Raw genomic sequence first — 17,591 nt, forward strand, 5'->3', positions numbered from 1 at the left:
ATTATAGAATACTTTAAAATTCTCTAAAACAAGAGTTCCCACTGTGGCACAGTGGGATTCATGGCATCTTTGGATCCTGGGACACAGGTTCGACCCCTACCCAGCTCAGTGGATTAAGGATCCAGTGCAGCCGCAACTGCTGCTTAGGTTGCAACTGTGGCTTGGATCTGATCCCTGGCCCAGGAACTCCATATGCCGCAGAGGGCCAAAAAAAGAAAAAGAAAAAAATTCTTCAAGATAAAAGTTGTAAAAATAAACATGTGCCTATTTTCATTAATTCAGTTAACTAAAAGGAGGCAGAGCTTGGATCAACTCAGCTCCACTGTGATAGAGTTCTCCTGGAAAACACTGAAACCAATTCTGGTTAACTTAGAAGAGAAATGTCTTGGAAGGCCACTGCATAGACTACCACAGAGGAAGGAAGTTTGGAAAATCAGGCTCACAGGCAGCTGGAATTAGAACAGCTGGAATCAGAACAGGTCACACCACCCAAACAGCTCACTTAGGACACCACTGGTACTGCCACTGGACAGTCCCATCTCTCACCTCTGGCACTGTGATCTGCGGGCACAAAAGCTACTTCACAGATAATGGAATTATTCCTAGAATGGCTCTTCTTCTCTGAACCAGACTCCAGATTCAGAGACTTGGCTAGATGCCTTCGATGGGCTGAACTTAGGTCACATGATGGTGCCCTGGCTGCTAAAGGTGGAGACAGGGAGTGCTGGGCCATTTTGGCTTTTATAAGAATTTGGATTCTAGGCAGCAAGACCACGGTCAATGGCCTCTATAAATATTTATGTGTAATTCTTCGTTTTGTAGTATTTTTTTTTAGGAATCTGATTAATCTTAATTATCACTGAATTTTAGATTGTCAAATAGGTCATGGGATTATCTAGTTCAGAACTACAAGCTTGAATGTCTACCATAGCCTCAATATCAGTGGGATAGGGCATATAGGAGTGTGGGTACTGTGGAAAATTGAAGGGCATCTTCCCAGTCTAAAGGATACATCTATTACTTGGCTCCAACTGATGGCTGCTAGAACCTGCTGTGATCCAAAAATCACCAGTTCTTCCAACTTCCAGGACATACCCAGAGTCTGAATTTCTGTAAAATTTCCCAATTTTAAATTTTACACTTAAATTCAAAGTTAGAAAAAAAAAACAAACAAAAAACAAGGACACCACTGCTTCTTAAAAATCAATGCTGCAGGCTGTCTGTAATAGCCAGACATTTTATTTCACAAACCAGTGCAGGGAGATGAGATCTAAGGCCAAACAGCTCAGCAGGTGGCAGAGCCAGGGCTAGAAGTTTGGTCTCTTCAGGAAAAGCATATTAAGAAAAGTCCTCTCTGTGGTTACTTCCCTCTGTTGGAAGTAATAACTTCCCAACCAAACTCAGGAAAAGTAAAAAACAAAACAAACAAACAAAAAAAGGTCTGTTTCATCCCGTAGGAGTGTTTGTAAAATGTTTAAACATTCCTAGGTTCAGACATTAAAAATCAATAGAAATAGCTTTAGTGTCTGATCAGAATATCAGAATGTGTGTGTGTATATATATATATATATATATATATATATAATTTTTAATGCTTTTTAGGGCCGAACCCATGGTATACGGAAGTTCCCAGGCTAGGGGTCCAATCAGAGCTGCAACTGCCGGCCTACACCACAGACACAGCAACTGCCAGATTCCAGCCACCTCTATGACCTACACCAGAGCTCACGGGCAGTTGCTGGCTCCTTAACCCACTGAGATCTAACCCAGGGATCTGACCCGCGTCCTCACGGATACTATGCACCACAACGGGAGCTCCAAGAGTGTAATTCTTAACCTCTACAACTTTCTAGGTGGGTAAACTGGGACAAATTACCTTGCTTGTCTGTGTCTCAGTCACAGGGAAAATAAAGAGGACATTTTATAAGGATGAAATAAGATTTCATATATAATCCGGCTTAGTGCCAAGACACCGCTGGTACTGCCAGTGGGCAGTCCCATCCCTCTAAAACACTGCACATGGTAATACTATAATATGCAGAAGATGTAATAGCTTGCATTACCCTGGTACCGTAGTGGGAAGAGGGGAAGAAGACTAAAGTGTTTCATGATGGTGGTGGGTTAGTGGATAAATCTCTAAGTGGAGTTCCTCATACGAGGTATAAGTGGGATTTTCATCAAAACCTTATCCTTCCTCCAACTGGTATGAGGGTTCATGGTCAAATACAGCTGTGTCATGGCACATGTACCCTGCAGTCTTAAAAGGTACCTACTCTGGTTCACCTCAGTGAAATTGACGATGGATCAAAATGAGAAACCAGGTGGTTCTGGCCTGAGGAGGGAACGTTCAGTTTCAGAAGAGAAAGTCCCACCCAATCTTTTCACACTTGCTGTAGACCAACCCTGAGGACCTGCTTCCACCCGCTAGCTGTCTTTTGCAGACTGCGGGAAGCAGCCGCCGACGAGGAGGGGGCGGAGGCAGAGGCGGAGGCGGCACCTAGGGGCCAAGGCAGGGGAAGCCGGGACCATCGCAGTGACAGTTTATTTTCCTGCGGCGGCGGCAGCAGGGACGGCTGCTGCAGGATCAGGATCCGCAGGCCTGCGCGTGGGTTTCCGGGGAAGGGAAGGAGAGGAGGAGAGGAAAGCACGCTGCTCCAGCGAGTCGAACTAGCAAAGCTCCATCAGTCCGCAGAGAAGAGGAGGAGGGTTGGCGAAGGCAAGGGAGCCAGAGCCTGTTCGCTGGGTGCCATATCACCCAGCTGCAGTGCCGTCTAGCAAAAGCCACCGCGGCCCGGGCTGCAGCGGCCAGACGGATGCCAAGGCCACACGGCAGGCGCGGGGACAGCCGCTGCAGTCGCCGTCCCACGCGGGCTCCGGACATTAGGGGCTGCTGGTGAGTAGGCATGCGCGTGCGCTTGTGTGTGTGCGTAAGTGTGAACGCGCACTGGCACAGGCGAGTGTGCACGCTGGGTGCGTGTGCCCGGTGGCCTGGCGCGCGCCTGCCCCTTTTCCGCCTGCGACGTGTGGTCCGGGGCTTGGTCGGCTGGAAGAAAAATTGGTGGCTGCTCACTTCCTTCCTGCCAGTCCTGGGATCGCCTGCCTCTGTCCGCCCCGCAGCCGGCCCTCAGGGGTTAGTTTCACCTTGGTGGGAAGGCAGGAAGCTGTGGCTCCTGGGGACAGGGCGGGACGCTGGCAGTGATCTAGCTACATGCATGTGTTTCTGGTTCAAACTTGGGATGTGGCCTCCGAGATGGTGGCGGCATTCAGAGAAACCAGCTCACTGTCTTTCGGGGTGCGTGGTGTGGGGAAGGAAGGGACCAGGGTTGGAGAAACAGGCATCCCTGCAGGATGTGTGCCCTGCCTTTCTAGAAGATGCGTACTTACTGTTATGCCCTTTATGAATCACTCTGAAGACATTTTCCCTCACCCGAATGATGTGTAAGCCTTACCTGAAAGCCTTGAATGAAATGCATAAGGAAGTGCCATATCCCTAAAATATGATTTCCCAAACTCTAAAACAACCCACACCAGTGATAGCCAAGAGCCCAAGGTGCTATTACTGAAATTTAAAAATAAATAAATAATAAGTAATTCAGAAAACAGAACCTGATCCAGAAGATTGAAAAAAATCTTAAGTGTGAGGGTGGCTGTCTGGAAATCAGTGTTTGGTAATAAGTAAAACAGCAATCTTTCAAAGTAAGCTCCAAGGAGCACGTTGCTTTCCAGCCATCCTGCTAATCACTGAGAATAAAATGAAGTCCTAGGTTTTAAGGCCTTTCCAAGTTTGTAATGGGTATCACCAGAATGCTGATTTTTGATCTTATGATTCAAGGCCCTGTCAAGGTCAATATGGCAGATTTGTTCCAGCAGATCAATTATGCCTTAATGTTTGCTTTCCTGTTTCACGTTTTTGTGGGTAGTTTTTCTACGGGTTGTTTTTCACAGATTAAGCCTCTGTATTCTATGTTTTTCCAGACTCTTTTCAATTGGCAATCTTATGTTTGTGGGAGGGGTGCTAAATTGAACTTCAAAAGTGTACTCTGTTACTCTATGATAGCAAGAATTTTGTAGCTACACTGTTAATATCTATGAGTCAATGCCTTTGAGAAATAGGCTCCTCTTGTTTACTGTTTGCTCCATTACTTCTTCATTCAAAGACAGGAAATGTTAATTGGAATCTCCCTGGAAAAGGAATTGGCTGCTTCTTCTCCATTCAAGCATATATACAGCAAATTGCTTGCCTTGAGAATCTGCTCTTGAATATACTACCCCAACTGGAATTTATGTGTCAGCTGTTTCTTGGGAATTTTAAGAAGAATTTTATTTCCTTATACTCTTGTAAAATAAGCACCATTTAAATCAGCAGATAGAGAATCCTAGTTCTTTATGGGTATTGCGATCTTTAGGGCCAGTGTCTTGCCTTCTTTCACCCTGTTTCGTAGGACTCATTCCCAGTGGGTGGCTTGGAGGGAGAAATGGGAGCATTTTTGTCCCAAGGGTGTCCTCAGCAGAGAGATTTTTGCTCCTGGAGAGGAGACTCTTTCTGGGATTGGCTTCTGAGGAGTGATAGAAATAGTTAAAGAATTGTAGTAATAGTTACCTCTGTTTACTTTCGGCACATAGGACTTAACCTAAATACAATTTGATCACGTTCCTCCTTCAAGGACTCTTCTGAAGCCTACTTACAGCTACAGTCTCAGGAGTGAGACTGCATTTTACAGAGAAGAAAAACCTAGTACTTCTTGCTCAAAATCCGAGGGGTGGGAGAAATAGTAGATGCTGCCCAGGAAATGCCAGGTGCCTGGAGAATACACTTATCAACTAGGCACATTTTAAACCATAGGACTTGTGATTCTGTCTAATCCTAGCCTTCTTTCCTTAATCCTGTGAAAGATTTAGGAGTACCTTCAGTTGAAACTACAAGAAATGACTCATGGTCATCTCTGAAAATATGAGAGTTAGCTTTCTGTCCCTGAGGGCTAATGGACTGCAGCTGTACAATAAATATTTATTAAATGAATACCAGTTCTTGAATATTCCCAACCTTACTACATCACTTCTTCTGGTATTGATTATGTTGAGCCCTAACTTTATATGAATCATGAAACATTTCATCAAATTGAAGCCAACTGACACAGTCAATTAGGACCAACTTCCTTAGCTGAAGGAACAATAACAATCCCTCCAAAACAAAACAAAAACAAAAAAACACTGACTTGCTTATTTCAGCTCTCTAAACCTGTGAATCGCCCAACTGGATGTGTTGAGTATACATTCAAAAGTCCTGAGTTGACATCAGAATGTTCAACTCAGGAATGATCTGGATATGCCTTTTGTCAGAAATTAGTTGCTTTTCTAGGCAAGTCAGATGAACTTCCAGTACAATCCTACATCTCCTCATGCTAAGTGGAAAAGCCCATTAAACATGTAGTAGGTAAATTGCTAAGTCTTCAAAGTTCATGTTCAATTTTCTTTCTGAATTTTAAATTAATTACATGTTATGTTTATCCATTGATGTATTTGGCTTATGAACATTCATTCAGACCTGTGATTACTTAGTAATTTGAGTTTATTAAAACAGCCCTTTTAGGGAGTTCCTTTTGTGGCTCAGTGGTTAACGATCCCGACTAGGATCCATGAGGATGTGGGTTCAATCCCTGGCTTCGTTCAGTGGGTTAAGGATCCAGCACTGCCATGAGCTGTGGGTAGGTCACAGATGTGACTGGGATACTGTGTTGCTATGGTTGTGGTGTAGGCTGGCAGCTGTAGCTCTGATTCAACCCCTAGCCTGGGAACTTAAGTATGCCACGAGTGTGGCCCTAAAAAAGCAACAAAAACCATACAAACAATGCAGCCTTTTTATATTAGCACCAGTAATTCATATGTTTTGATTGATTAGTTAGCCTTTCAATATACTCTTTTTTTTTGTTTTTCTTTTTAGGGCCGCACCTTTGGCATATGGAATTTCCCAGGCTAGGGGTTGAATGGGGACTGCAGCTGCCGGCCCACACCACAGCCCCAACAACAACACCAGATCCAAGCCATGTCTACAATCTACACCGCAGCTTATGGCAACACCAGATCCTTAACTCATTGAGCGAAGCCAGGGATTGAACTCACATCCTCATGGATCCTAGTTGGGTTCATTACTGCTGAGCCATGATGGAAACTTCTCAGTATACTCTTAAAATGGGTGCATTATATGATCTCGAGTTATATCTTCCTCTCCCCCCCCCACCCCGGACCTGTGGCATGTGGAAGCTCCCATGCCAGGGATCGAACCCATGCAATAGCAGAGACCCAATCACTACAGTGACAATGCTGGATCCTTCATCCACTGCACCACAAGAGAACTCCCTTCTCCTTTTTAAAATAATAGTTCTGATTCCATCTCCAGTCATTAGGGGTTTCCCCTATGATTCATGATCTAATTTCAGGATGAAACTTAGAAAGCTGACTGAAATTTGCCTGGATATTAACATTATGGTACATATTAGTAATGCAGATTTTCTCTCTGATATTCTTCCCTTTTTGGCCAGCAATCAAGCTTGTTTCATTCTGAATGAAGATCAAATGAGCCCTTATCAGGCTGTGTCAAGAATAAATAAACAAAATTTAAAAGTTGCTTATCACTGTTTTGAAGTAACACGAACGGCTATTTTTGCATAATGAAACATAGCCATTCTATCACGTGTTCATTTGATAAGTAGGCCCCAGAGCACCTGAACTAGAGTTAAAGGCGTGTTCCTTCCATGTCTTACGAAGGCCTTTGAAAGCAAGGGGGTGGAATTTTGATTTTAATGAGACAGACAACTCAAAGAATTTTCCTTGAAAGGAGTAAGTGATGAAAGCATCTTTTCAGAAGAGCACTTTTGCAACTGGGTAGGGAGTTGTAGGAGAGCATAGAGGTGGTAATCTGGTGTCAGCTAGTGACAGCCTGATATAAGATCCCAGCAACACTGAGATGAAGAAGGGAAAACCTCAGACAGCTAGACGTCAATGTTCTTTGTTTTACGTGGAAGAGGAATAGTGAACCTGGAGCACAATGTGATCATGTGCATATTTGTCATCCACAGAAGACATCCCCAGTTGACCACAGCATTCTTTCTTGCCAAGCCCAGGTGTAACCTCAGAATCTTGTAAACATTTGACAAAATTTATTAATAGATATTAGTTATTAAACATGTGTTATATGCCAGGCACTGTACTCAGCCTTTATGTATGTTATCTCAAAGATGATGGAATGGTTAGACATGAGAATTGCCTTTTACAAGCTGTGTGTCCTTGGGTGAGTTATAAATTTTCTGCGGCTGAGTTCCTTCATCTTTTCAGGTGGGATATTAGTTTCTATCTCATAAGGTTTGGTGGAGGGTTAAATGCCTGCCTAGGTATAAATGAAAAATGGCACAAGGTTAACTGCTATATGTGTTTGTTGTTATTATTGTTATTAATTCATTAAACAGCCTTATGCAATAGATACCATGTTGTAGATTAAAAAGTTGAGGCATAAAGAGGCTAGGTAAACAGCTTAGGGTCATACTCTGGGATAGAGTGATAGAGCTGAGCATCAAACCCGGATAATCTGACATCCATGTCTGCTTTCCTAACTTGTGTAGACCCTGGACTGCATGCTACGTGCTGAGGACACAGGAGCAAAAAAAGTGGGGGCTTGTCCTCATAGAGATCTGGAGCTCCAGTCATTTCCACTGTAGAGTTTGTTATCTTCTATATAGAATTAGTACCCAGATTATTGGACAAATATTTTGCAATTTTTCCTTGATGTTTTGGGATTTTGCAAATGGTATTTTTCATTAAATTCTTTATTAAGAAGTGTTCCAATTTGTGTTTTTACATATCCTTTAAAAATAGGTGATTTGGAGTTCCCCGATGGCTCAGCAGCTTAAGGATCTGGCAGTTGTCACTGCTGTAGCTCAGGTTGCTATTATGGCGTGGGTCCAATCCCTGGCCCAGGAACTTCCATATGTTGTGGGCGCAGCCCCCCAAATTATTTTTAATAGTTTATTTTTATTTGTTTGTTTATTTTTATTTTAGGACCATACCCGCAGCATATGGAGATTTCCAGGCTAGAGGTCGAACCAGAACTGTAGCCACTGGCCACAGCCATAGCAACGCCAGATCCGAGCTGCATCTGCAACCTACACCATGGTTCATGGCAATGCCAGATCCTTAACCCGCTGAGTGAGGCCAGGGATAAAACCTGCTTCCTCATGATGCTAGTCAGATTCGTTTCTGCTGAACAACGATGGGAATTCCTATTTTTTGTTTTTGCTAACAGTTGACATGTACAATACATATTCATTTGTAACATCTCTCCTTATACCTAGTGATCCTTTGCTGGAGGCAGGAGGATATGTCTCTCTGATATAATGTAACTTTATACATTATATGTTATATAATGTGTAATGTAATATCTAGCTATATAATATATATTCATGCATTTTATACAATGTATGTAGTATATACATAATGTAACATGTGCATTATATATAATGCATACATTATACAATATATGTAATATACTATAGTTATTATATGTAGTGTATACTATATAATACATTATATTAGTGAAACATTTACATTATATATAAAGAATCACCGGACGTAAGGAGACATTATAAATGAGTTTGTGTACATTTTACTATTGGAAAGGTATTAGTATTCTGAAAAACTTCTATGCCTCCACCTTTGTCCACGCTCCCAGAGCCTCGTACATCTCCCATTCATGAGCCATGGTGAAGTTATGATGACATTTCATAACAATTTTCATTCAGAATACTTTATAGAGGTAAGAATACCCATTGAGGTGCAATAGGAATGAATCCAACAAGTATCCATGAGGATACAGGTTCAATCCCTGGCCTCATTCAGTGGGTTAAGAATCCTTCATTGCAGTGAGCTATGATGTAAGTCACAGATGCGGCTCGGATCCCACATTGCTGTGGCTGTGGTGTAGGCTGGCAGCTGTAGCTCCAATTCAACCCCCTAGCCTGGGAACTTCTATATGCCCCACGTGTAGCCCTGAAAAGCAAAAAAAAAAAAAGAATATTTTATAGAGTAAAGCAGACCAAATTTTAGCTGTTCTTTGACTTGTTGGAATAATTACATCTGATTATAAGAGGCTGGACTTTTTTATTTATTATTAGACTTGCAGCTAATATTATATTGAACTTTATACCTAAAAAAAAGAAAGAAAGAAAGAAAGAAAGAAAGAAAGAAAGAAAGAAAGAAAGAAAGAAAGAAAGAAAGAAAAGAAAGAAAAAGAAAGAAAGGCAGAAAAAAGAAAAAAAAAAGCCAGAATTTTTTTTTCTTTCTTGGTTGCCATGCGGCATACTGAGTTCTTGGGCCAGGGATCAGATTCAAGCAGCAGTTGTGACCTATGCTGCAGCTGCAGCTGCAGCAATGCCAGATCCTTTAAACCTCTGTGCCAGCCCTGGATTGAACCTAAGTTCCGGCACTGCAAAGGCACTGCATAGACACTGCTGATCCCTTTGTGCCACAGCGGGAACTCACAGATTTTAATTATAGGTGGGAAGACTGCTATGACAACAAAGCATAAAAAATTCAGAATTCCTCCAGAACTTCTTTGGGAAAGAATATGTCATCATTAATTTCAGTATTTTAACATTGCATTAGTCCTTATAATCTTTGTTCTCGTAAATAACTTTCAGAAATCTGTAACTAGTATTGCTTTTTCTAAGGAGCCAAAAGCTTTTCTTGGTCTTCTATTGATGCTATTTAGTTGAGGAAACTTTTTTAAATCTCTTTTTTGTGTAATTTCTTTTTAAAAATTTTTTGGCCATTCCTGAAGCATGTGGAAGTTCCTGGGCTAGAGACTGAATCTGTGCCACAGCAGCAACCTGAGCTACATCAGTGACAACTGCCAGATCCTTAACCTGCTGAGACACCAGGGAACTCCTAGATCTCATTTTTAAAAATATAGTCTGCCTCATTTGATTTTAGCCTTTCATATAAATTACATAACTATATTAACTAAAGTCCAATTTCTTTTAAAAGAACTGTTTTAAACTTTTGTGAGTTTAAACTTGATTAAGGATGAAGGAATTTGAGTTTGGGTGAGTTTAGTGGGGCTTTTTTGTTTGTTTTTAAACTTGCCATACTTAGGTTTCAGTGGGAACATAGTAAATAAACCAAAAGTTCAGCACAGGCTCATACAAGAGGTAACTATTCAGAGATTCATCAGAAATTATTCATTTTGATTGCTTGACTTGATTTGACTTTGGTTATTTGGAAACAGGAGGCCAGTGATGACTCATTTTTAACCCTTTCCGGCTCTGGGTGAACACTCCCTGCCTGTTTTGCCTTTGCCGGTACTCAAAGGGAAACTCCCGAGTGAGTCTTTTTTGAGAGTGTTAATTTTTTTCATTGTAGCTCTATATAAAATAGCCACATGGAAGCAACCTAATTGTCCATTGACAGAGGAGTAGTTCAAGAAGATGTACATATATACAATGGAATATTACTCAGCCATAAAAAGAATGAAATAATGGCATTTACAGTAACATGGATAGACCTAGAAATTATCATACTAAGTGAAATTAATTTGTGAGAGACAAACATCATATGCTATCACTTGTGGAAGCTTAAAAGAGGATACAAATAAACTTATTTGCATAACAGAAACAGACTCACAGACTTTGAAAATCTTATGGTTACCCAAGGAGACAGGTTGGTGGAGGAGGGAGGGGTGGCCTGGGGGTTTGGGATGGAAATGTTCTAAAATCAGGTTCTGATGATGGTTGAACAACTATAACTATAATAAAATCCATTGAATTTTTAAAAAGAGCATTAATTTCAAACTTGAATGGCTAGGACAATAATTAACTGTGCACCTTTTAACTAAAGGCAGAAAGAAAACTGCAGTCAGTGGTGGCCATTGTGGTTAAATTCACCTCAACTAAGGATCCTGTAGTTTTACTATCACATTGCTGGAGTCATGTCTTTTTTAACACTGGAAGCGTGAATTTCAACCACTGAGAAGAAGTATGGAGAAGCCTTTAAGCCAGTGGGTTCATGCTTCAATCTTCTGATGGATTGACTCCAGTTCATTTTCCAGTCTGTTTGTTCTTTATAACTTTAAGTTTATAAAGTTAGTTTATAAACTGTTTCACAAGATACATTTTCTTTTTCCTTTCTTTTTTTTAGTGTATAGGCTATAAGATGCCTTTTATTTCTTATATATTCTTATATTATGGAAACTCTCCTTATCTACCAAGATACTAATTTCCCTGGGATTATTACAAATGGGAATTTTCTATTTTATTTATTTATTTATTTATTTCTCTTTTTGGCTGCCCCACAGCATATGGAGTTCCTGGGCCAGGGATCAGATCCAAGTCGCATCTGTGACCCAAGCCACAGCCACAGCAAAGCTGGATCCTTAACCCACTGAGCCAGGCCAATATTCCCAAGATGCCACTGACCCCATTGTGCCACAGTGGGAACTCTTTCTTAATTTTATTTTATTGGCATATAGCTGATTTACAAATTTTGTGTTTTATCTAGGTATTCAGCAAAGTAAATTAGCTATATATACACATATCCATTCTTTTTCAGATTCTTTTCCAATATAGGTCATTACACAGTATTGAGTAGATTTCCCTGTGCTACACAGTTAAGCCCTTATTACCTATTTTATATATAGCAGTGTGTATATGACAATACCAACCTCCAAATTTATTCCTCCCCCACCCCACATTTCCCTTTCATAACGCTGGTATTGAAATCTTGAGTCTGTTTCTGTTTTGTAAGCTCTTTTGTATCACTTTTTATTAGACTCCATATGTTAGTGATCTCATGGAATATTATTGACTTTGTCTGACCTACTTCACTTAGTATGATAATTTCTCAGTCCATCCATGTTGCTGCAAATGGTATTGTTTCATTCCTTTTTTATGGCTGAGTAATATTTCATTATACATATGTACCACATCTTTTTTTTTTTTTTTGGCTTTTTCTAGGGCCCCACCTGCGGCATATGGAGGTTCCCAAGCTAGGGGTCCAATCAGAGCTGTAGCCGCTGGCCTACACCAGAGCCACAGCAACGCCAGATCTGAGCCATGTCTTCGACCTACACCACAGCTCACGGCAACGCTGGATCCTTAACCGACTGAGCAAGACCAGGAATTGAACCCGCAACTTCATGGTTCCCAGTCGGATTTGTTAACCACTGAGCCACGACGGGAACTCTGGTACCACATCTTCTTTAAGATAAATTTTCTTTAACAGGAGGAACAATGGAAGTGGTAGATGGAATGAGATTAGAAAAGAGAAGTCTGGAATAAACCCTTCATATGTTTTTTTAAAAAAAACAGGTCAGAGAAACTGCTTACTGAATCAAGACAATACTTTAAGGGGAAAAAAAAAAAAAAGAAAGATGAAAATGATTGGATTCATTAGTGGGTGTGGAACTTTTTTGCGCAGTTTCTGAGAATTTCAAGACATTAAAATGTGGCTGTAGAAAGAAATATAAATGACCACAGTCTTAGGGCATCAGGGTTATTTTTCTTTTGTCAAGTGTAATATTATTGAAAGACTTAGAAAGGTAACTAGGGCAGTTCATCTCAAACTAGTCTCAAAAAAACAGAATGACCTTCATATCAACCCCATAGGTTATTATTCAGTAAATTTGGGCAGGGCCTGGGAGCCTTCTCTTAATTCTGATGTGGGTGGTCAATAAACCACACTTAGAGGAAAACCTATTTAGGAGCCAAATCTAATTTTATATTCAAATCTGTGCTTCTGCTTTTAAGTTTTATGTATTTATTCCTCCTCATTTTCACATAAAAACATATACATCAGGGCTGCCTTGGAGTTTTTATAATGGCACCTTGTACTGTTTTAATTTTATGAATACTTGTTTTTATTTATTTATTTTATTTTATTTATTTTTAGGGCCACACTTGTGGCACATGGAAGTTCCCAGGATAGGGGTTGAATTGGAGCTGCAGCTGCCAGCCTACACCACAGTCACAGCAACACCAGATCCAAGCCACATCTGTGACTTATACCGCAACTTGCAGCAAACCCAGATCCTTAACCCACTGATCAAGACCAGGGATCAAACCCACATCCTCATGGATACTAGTTGGGTTCTTCACCTGCTGAGCCACAACAGGAAGTCCTTAATACCTGTTTTTAGATGGATTAAAGTCAGAAAACAACAGAGTTAGCAGGAATTTTTAGAGAGTGTCACTCCTCCTTCTGAATGGCAAATGTTGGGATAGGGCAGAGAGGGTTTGATCAAAGAGGAAAGTAAGGGGAGACATATATTGGGGAGCAGTGGACAACAAAGTCTGATAATGCACAGAACCGCAGGGCTGGCAGGGGTGTTTGAACCCTTTCTGGTTGGTGCTAGATCACCAGCTGCTTTTTTGAGCAGGGGACTAATCTGATGCACACAAGCCTTACACCTGTGCTACCAATACCTGGTACCTAGTCCAGAGCAGAAGATTAAAGAAGGCGGAAGGTAGCAGGGTGAGCACTTGGGATCTTGGATTTGGTAGGACTGACTCAAAGGTTCCTTCAGCAGAGTTCTCCTGAAGGTGTGTAGCCAGTAACTTGCTCTCTCCAGCAGCTGCATATTATGGTATGTAATATCAAGGGCATCCAGCCCAGCTATCAGGCCAGACAGATGGGGTTTAGAAAACTATGAGTAAATATTTCAATTATCACTACCTTTGTAACATTGTGAGGCAAGAAATCACAATTATTGTCACTTTAGACCAAGGAAATAGACTCAGGGAGTAATTGATCAAAATTCCCATATCTGGTATTCCTCTTGCGGCTCAACGGATTATGAACCCGACTTGCATCCAGGAGGATGCAGGTTCAGTCCCTGGGTTCACTCAGTGGGTTAAGGATCTAGCATTGCTGTAAGCTGTAGTGTAGGTCACAGACATGGTTTGGATCTGGTGTTGCTGTGGCTGTGGTGTAGGCTGGCAGCTGTAGCTCTGATTTGACTCCTATCCTGGGAACTTCCATATGCCTTGATTGCAGCCCTAAAAAGCCAAAAAAAATTTTTCCCCACATATCTGGAAACTGGCAGGGTTGGCTTCAAATCTGGACTTACCTACTCACAATTTATAGGCTTAAAAAAAAAGTATAATTTGGAGTTCCCATCGTGGCTCAGTGGTTAACAAATCCGACTAGGAACCCTGAGATTGCAGGTTCAATCCCTGGCCTGGTCAGTGGGTTAAGGATCCAGTGTTGCCATGAGCTGTGGTGTAGGTTGCAGACACAGTTTGGATTCCGTGTTGCTGTGGCTCTGGCATAGTCCAGTGGCTACAGCTCCGATTAGACCCCTAACCTGGGAACCTCCATATGCCGTGGGAGCGGCCCTAGAAAAGACAAAAAGACAAAGAAAAAAAAAAGTATACCTGCTTATGAAATGATACATGCTTGTAAGAAATAGTACAGAAATGAATGAATTAAATATGAAAGCCTTCATGATTCCATCTTTGAGAGAATAGCTGACAAAACTCCAGTGTATGTTGTTCAGACATTTTTCTCGCAAATGTCAACATACATTAAATACATATGTATTAGTAATACAAAGGAGTCACACTTTATATGTTAGTTTATAATTTGCTTTTTTTTTTTTTCACATAATGCTGTAACTAGGATGGTTTTCTGGTTCCATGCATGTAGATGTAAGTCTTTTCTAATGGCTTCAGCTGCTGTAGAGATTCTTTATTTCAAATAACTCCTCTTTTTCCTTTTGTCTTTTCAGGGCTGCACCCGCAGCATATGGAGGTTCCCACCGTAGAGGTCTAATTAGAACTGTAGCTGCTGGCCTACGCCAGAGCCACAGCAACTCGAGATCTGAGCCGCATCCACGACCTGCACCACAGCTCACAGCAACGCCAGAACCTTAACTCCCCTGAGCAAAGCCAGGGATCAAACCTGCAACCTCATGGTACCTAGTTGGATTCGTTTCTGCTGCACCATGACGAGAACTCCTGAAATAACTTTTGATGGCTATGTATTTTAATTTCCAAGATTTTAATATTTTTAAGCCATGCTGCAGTGGGAGTGTGTGTATGTGTGTGCATGTGTGTGAATTAGTGTATCATTTCAGCAGGACAGTCTATGGTGAAGTTTTAGAATTGCTGGGTCAACAGGAATGCATGTTATTTTTTTTTAAATTGCCATTTTTTCTTTTAGTCTTCATCATTATTGAGTATAGTCAATCATGTAACTTTTATCAGTCAAATAAATGAAAATATTTCAAATGCATGGTTTCTTAATTACTAGTGAAATAACATTTTCACATATTGCTTATACATTTCTCTCATGACTTTTTCATTCCATCTGCCCATCTTTATTCAACTTTGTATCGCTTTCTTACTATTCTGCAAATGTGCTGTATAGTTTAGACAGAATTAATATTAGATCTGTTGCATATGATGCAAACTCTTTTCCTTTTTTTGTTTTTACTTGTTCAAGGGATTGTTAAGGTACTAACTCAACATTTTAAAAATATTTTACTTTAAAATAATTTCAGGATTTCAAAAAATGAAAAAATAACACATAGAATTTGTTCGTATCTTTTACCCTTTTCCTCCGCTATTAAGACCTTATATAATTGCAGTAGTTATCAAGGCCCGGAAATTAACGTGGTTATAATACTGTATCGTATAATCTACAGATCTTATTCACGTTTCGCCAGTGCCTTTCTTCTGGTCCAAGATCCCATCCAGGATCACACACTGCATTTTTTTTGTCATGTCTTTTAGTCCTTTAAAATCTGAAACAGTCTCTCAGTCTTTCTCTCTCTTTCATCATCTCTTGGGTTTATCTGCTATTTCTTCATGTGTATATGATTGAGTGTGACTTAGTCTGGAAGTGTCAAAAATATCTGCCTGAGGGAGAGATGCTTTAACACTGGAAGGATCCAGAGGAAGTAGAAGGGTGAAAGATGACAGTGGGGTCCATTCGCATAGACCATCTCAGCACCTGAAAGATGCTGTTTATCCTCGCACGCTCTTTTCACCACTCTCAGTCCTGGGGTACCTCAAGCACAGCTGCATACTTGCCTCCTCTCTGAATCACCAATACCACTTCTCTATGTAAGTTTATCCATCACTGCCACACTTTTTTTCAGTTTTATTGAGGTGTAATTAACAAAGCCTATTTCAATTTAATGACTATGTACTAAGGGCCTAGTTTTGGCAGGTCACCTTATTGGGCAGAGTTGAGAATTAAACAAGAAGCTAAGCAAAATTGAAGAGACTCCGGGCCATTTTGCCTGATGGTAAAAAGAAACTGTATCCTTGTCATACTCCTTACATAAAGATAAATTCCACACAGATCAAAGATACTTATCCAAAAATAAGTAACCATAAAATTAGTAAAGAGAAAAGATTGATAGCCATATTTTTTTGAAGTTTTTATCATCAGTGGTTTGAAGACCCTTTAAAGAATGATGAGAAACTCAGCTATCATAAAATATATTTGAAAGCCTAATTTTTTAAATATTGTACAAAAATTAAATAACCTTTAACTCCAAACTCCAACTAAATGAATAAATAGAGCATGAAGGATAGAAATAGAAAATCCACCATTTTCAAACACTACAGTAATAATTTCGTCAGGAAAGAATCATCTTTGGCTGCTAAATGAATGGGCAAAACTGTATTTGCATATTCTCAAAGTAACGCCCTATAGATACTTTGTAATTACAAAAGGCAAAATAGTATCTTTTACAGGGGAAAAACCTGACAGACATAACTTAAATAAGAGATCAAAGTCAACAGCACAGATAACAGGGTGGATCCCTGTCTCCGGGTCCACTGAGGAGGACACACCATCACTTCTGAGGTATTTTTGCAAAAAAAAAAAAAAAAAAGAGAGAGATGATGCTTAACTTTCTCTGTTGTATTTCATCTTTATAGCAGTTACCGCAATTTTAATGACATACCTGTGCAGTTGTTTAGTGTCTTTGTACCATCTCTGCTCACCCTCCTGCCTTTAGTCAAATGTAAGTTTCATAAGCTCAATATTGTCTGTCTCTTTTGCTCACTAGCTCCTAGCACAACATAGGAGCTTCGTAAATAATATTGAATAATAAATGAATGAATGAATTTAGTTGGAGCTAATACTTGTGGGAAAGGTGTATTTAGTCTTGGAACTCCTGAGTGAGAAATTACAGTTGCTTGCCCTAGTAAAAGTGAATGGAGTGAAGACACGGTCCTTGGATTAAGCCTTAACTGAAGTCTTGAAAGACATATGTCCCATGGAATAGAAGTATGTTAAAAGACAGAGAATTAATAGTTAAGATGCAAAGTGAAGGAAATGGGAGGAAAAAAGGAAATAATACCTCTACTTCATTTAGAAGGAGGCAGGTGTTTTGTTCTAAAGTAAAGACTCTTCAGCTGATCAAAGCCAGGCATTTAGGGGGTTGTTTGTAACTGTCTTAGGATAGTTTTATCTGATGCCGTGTGTCTCAGGTTTCGAAGTGCGTAAAGATCTCGTGGGCTGCTTGATAAAAATAGAGATTCATAGGGCACCTTTCCCAGAAATTCTGACTCGATGGGGCCTAGAAATCTGTT

The 17,591-nt window shown here is 40.4% G+C and overlaps 1 protein-coding gene across 5 annotated transcripts in view; it reads left to right on the forward strand.

Annotated features, from left to right (window-relative positions):
• Positions 1-2,468: 2,468 nt before the first annotated feature.
• Positions 2,469-17,591, forward strand: part of STAMBPL1 (STAM binding protein like 1) — a 60,996-nt gene continuing 45,873 nt past the window's right edge. Inside the window, exon 1 of one of the 5 annotated variants that reach the window (XM_047760235.1) lies at positions 2,469-2,893. The gene's annotated coding sequence lies outside the window, so the exon portion shown is untranslated. Of the gene's footprint in view, positions 2,894-2,923; positions 3,131-16,715; positions 16,861-17,591 lie in introns of those variants that run through there. The other 4 variants (XM_047760239.1, XM_047760236.1, XM_047760241.1 and 1 more) reach the window with 4 other exon arrangements.

This window comes from Phacochoerus africanus, chromosome 15 (assembly GCF_016906955.1).
Source record: "Phacochoerus africanus isolate WHEZ1 chromosome 15, ROS_Pafr_v1, whole genome shotgun sequence".
In the NCBI taxonomy this organism is placed as follows: domain Eukaryota; kingdom Metazoa; phylum Chordata; class Mammalia; order Artiodactyla; family Suidae; genus Phacochoerus; species Phacochoerus africanus.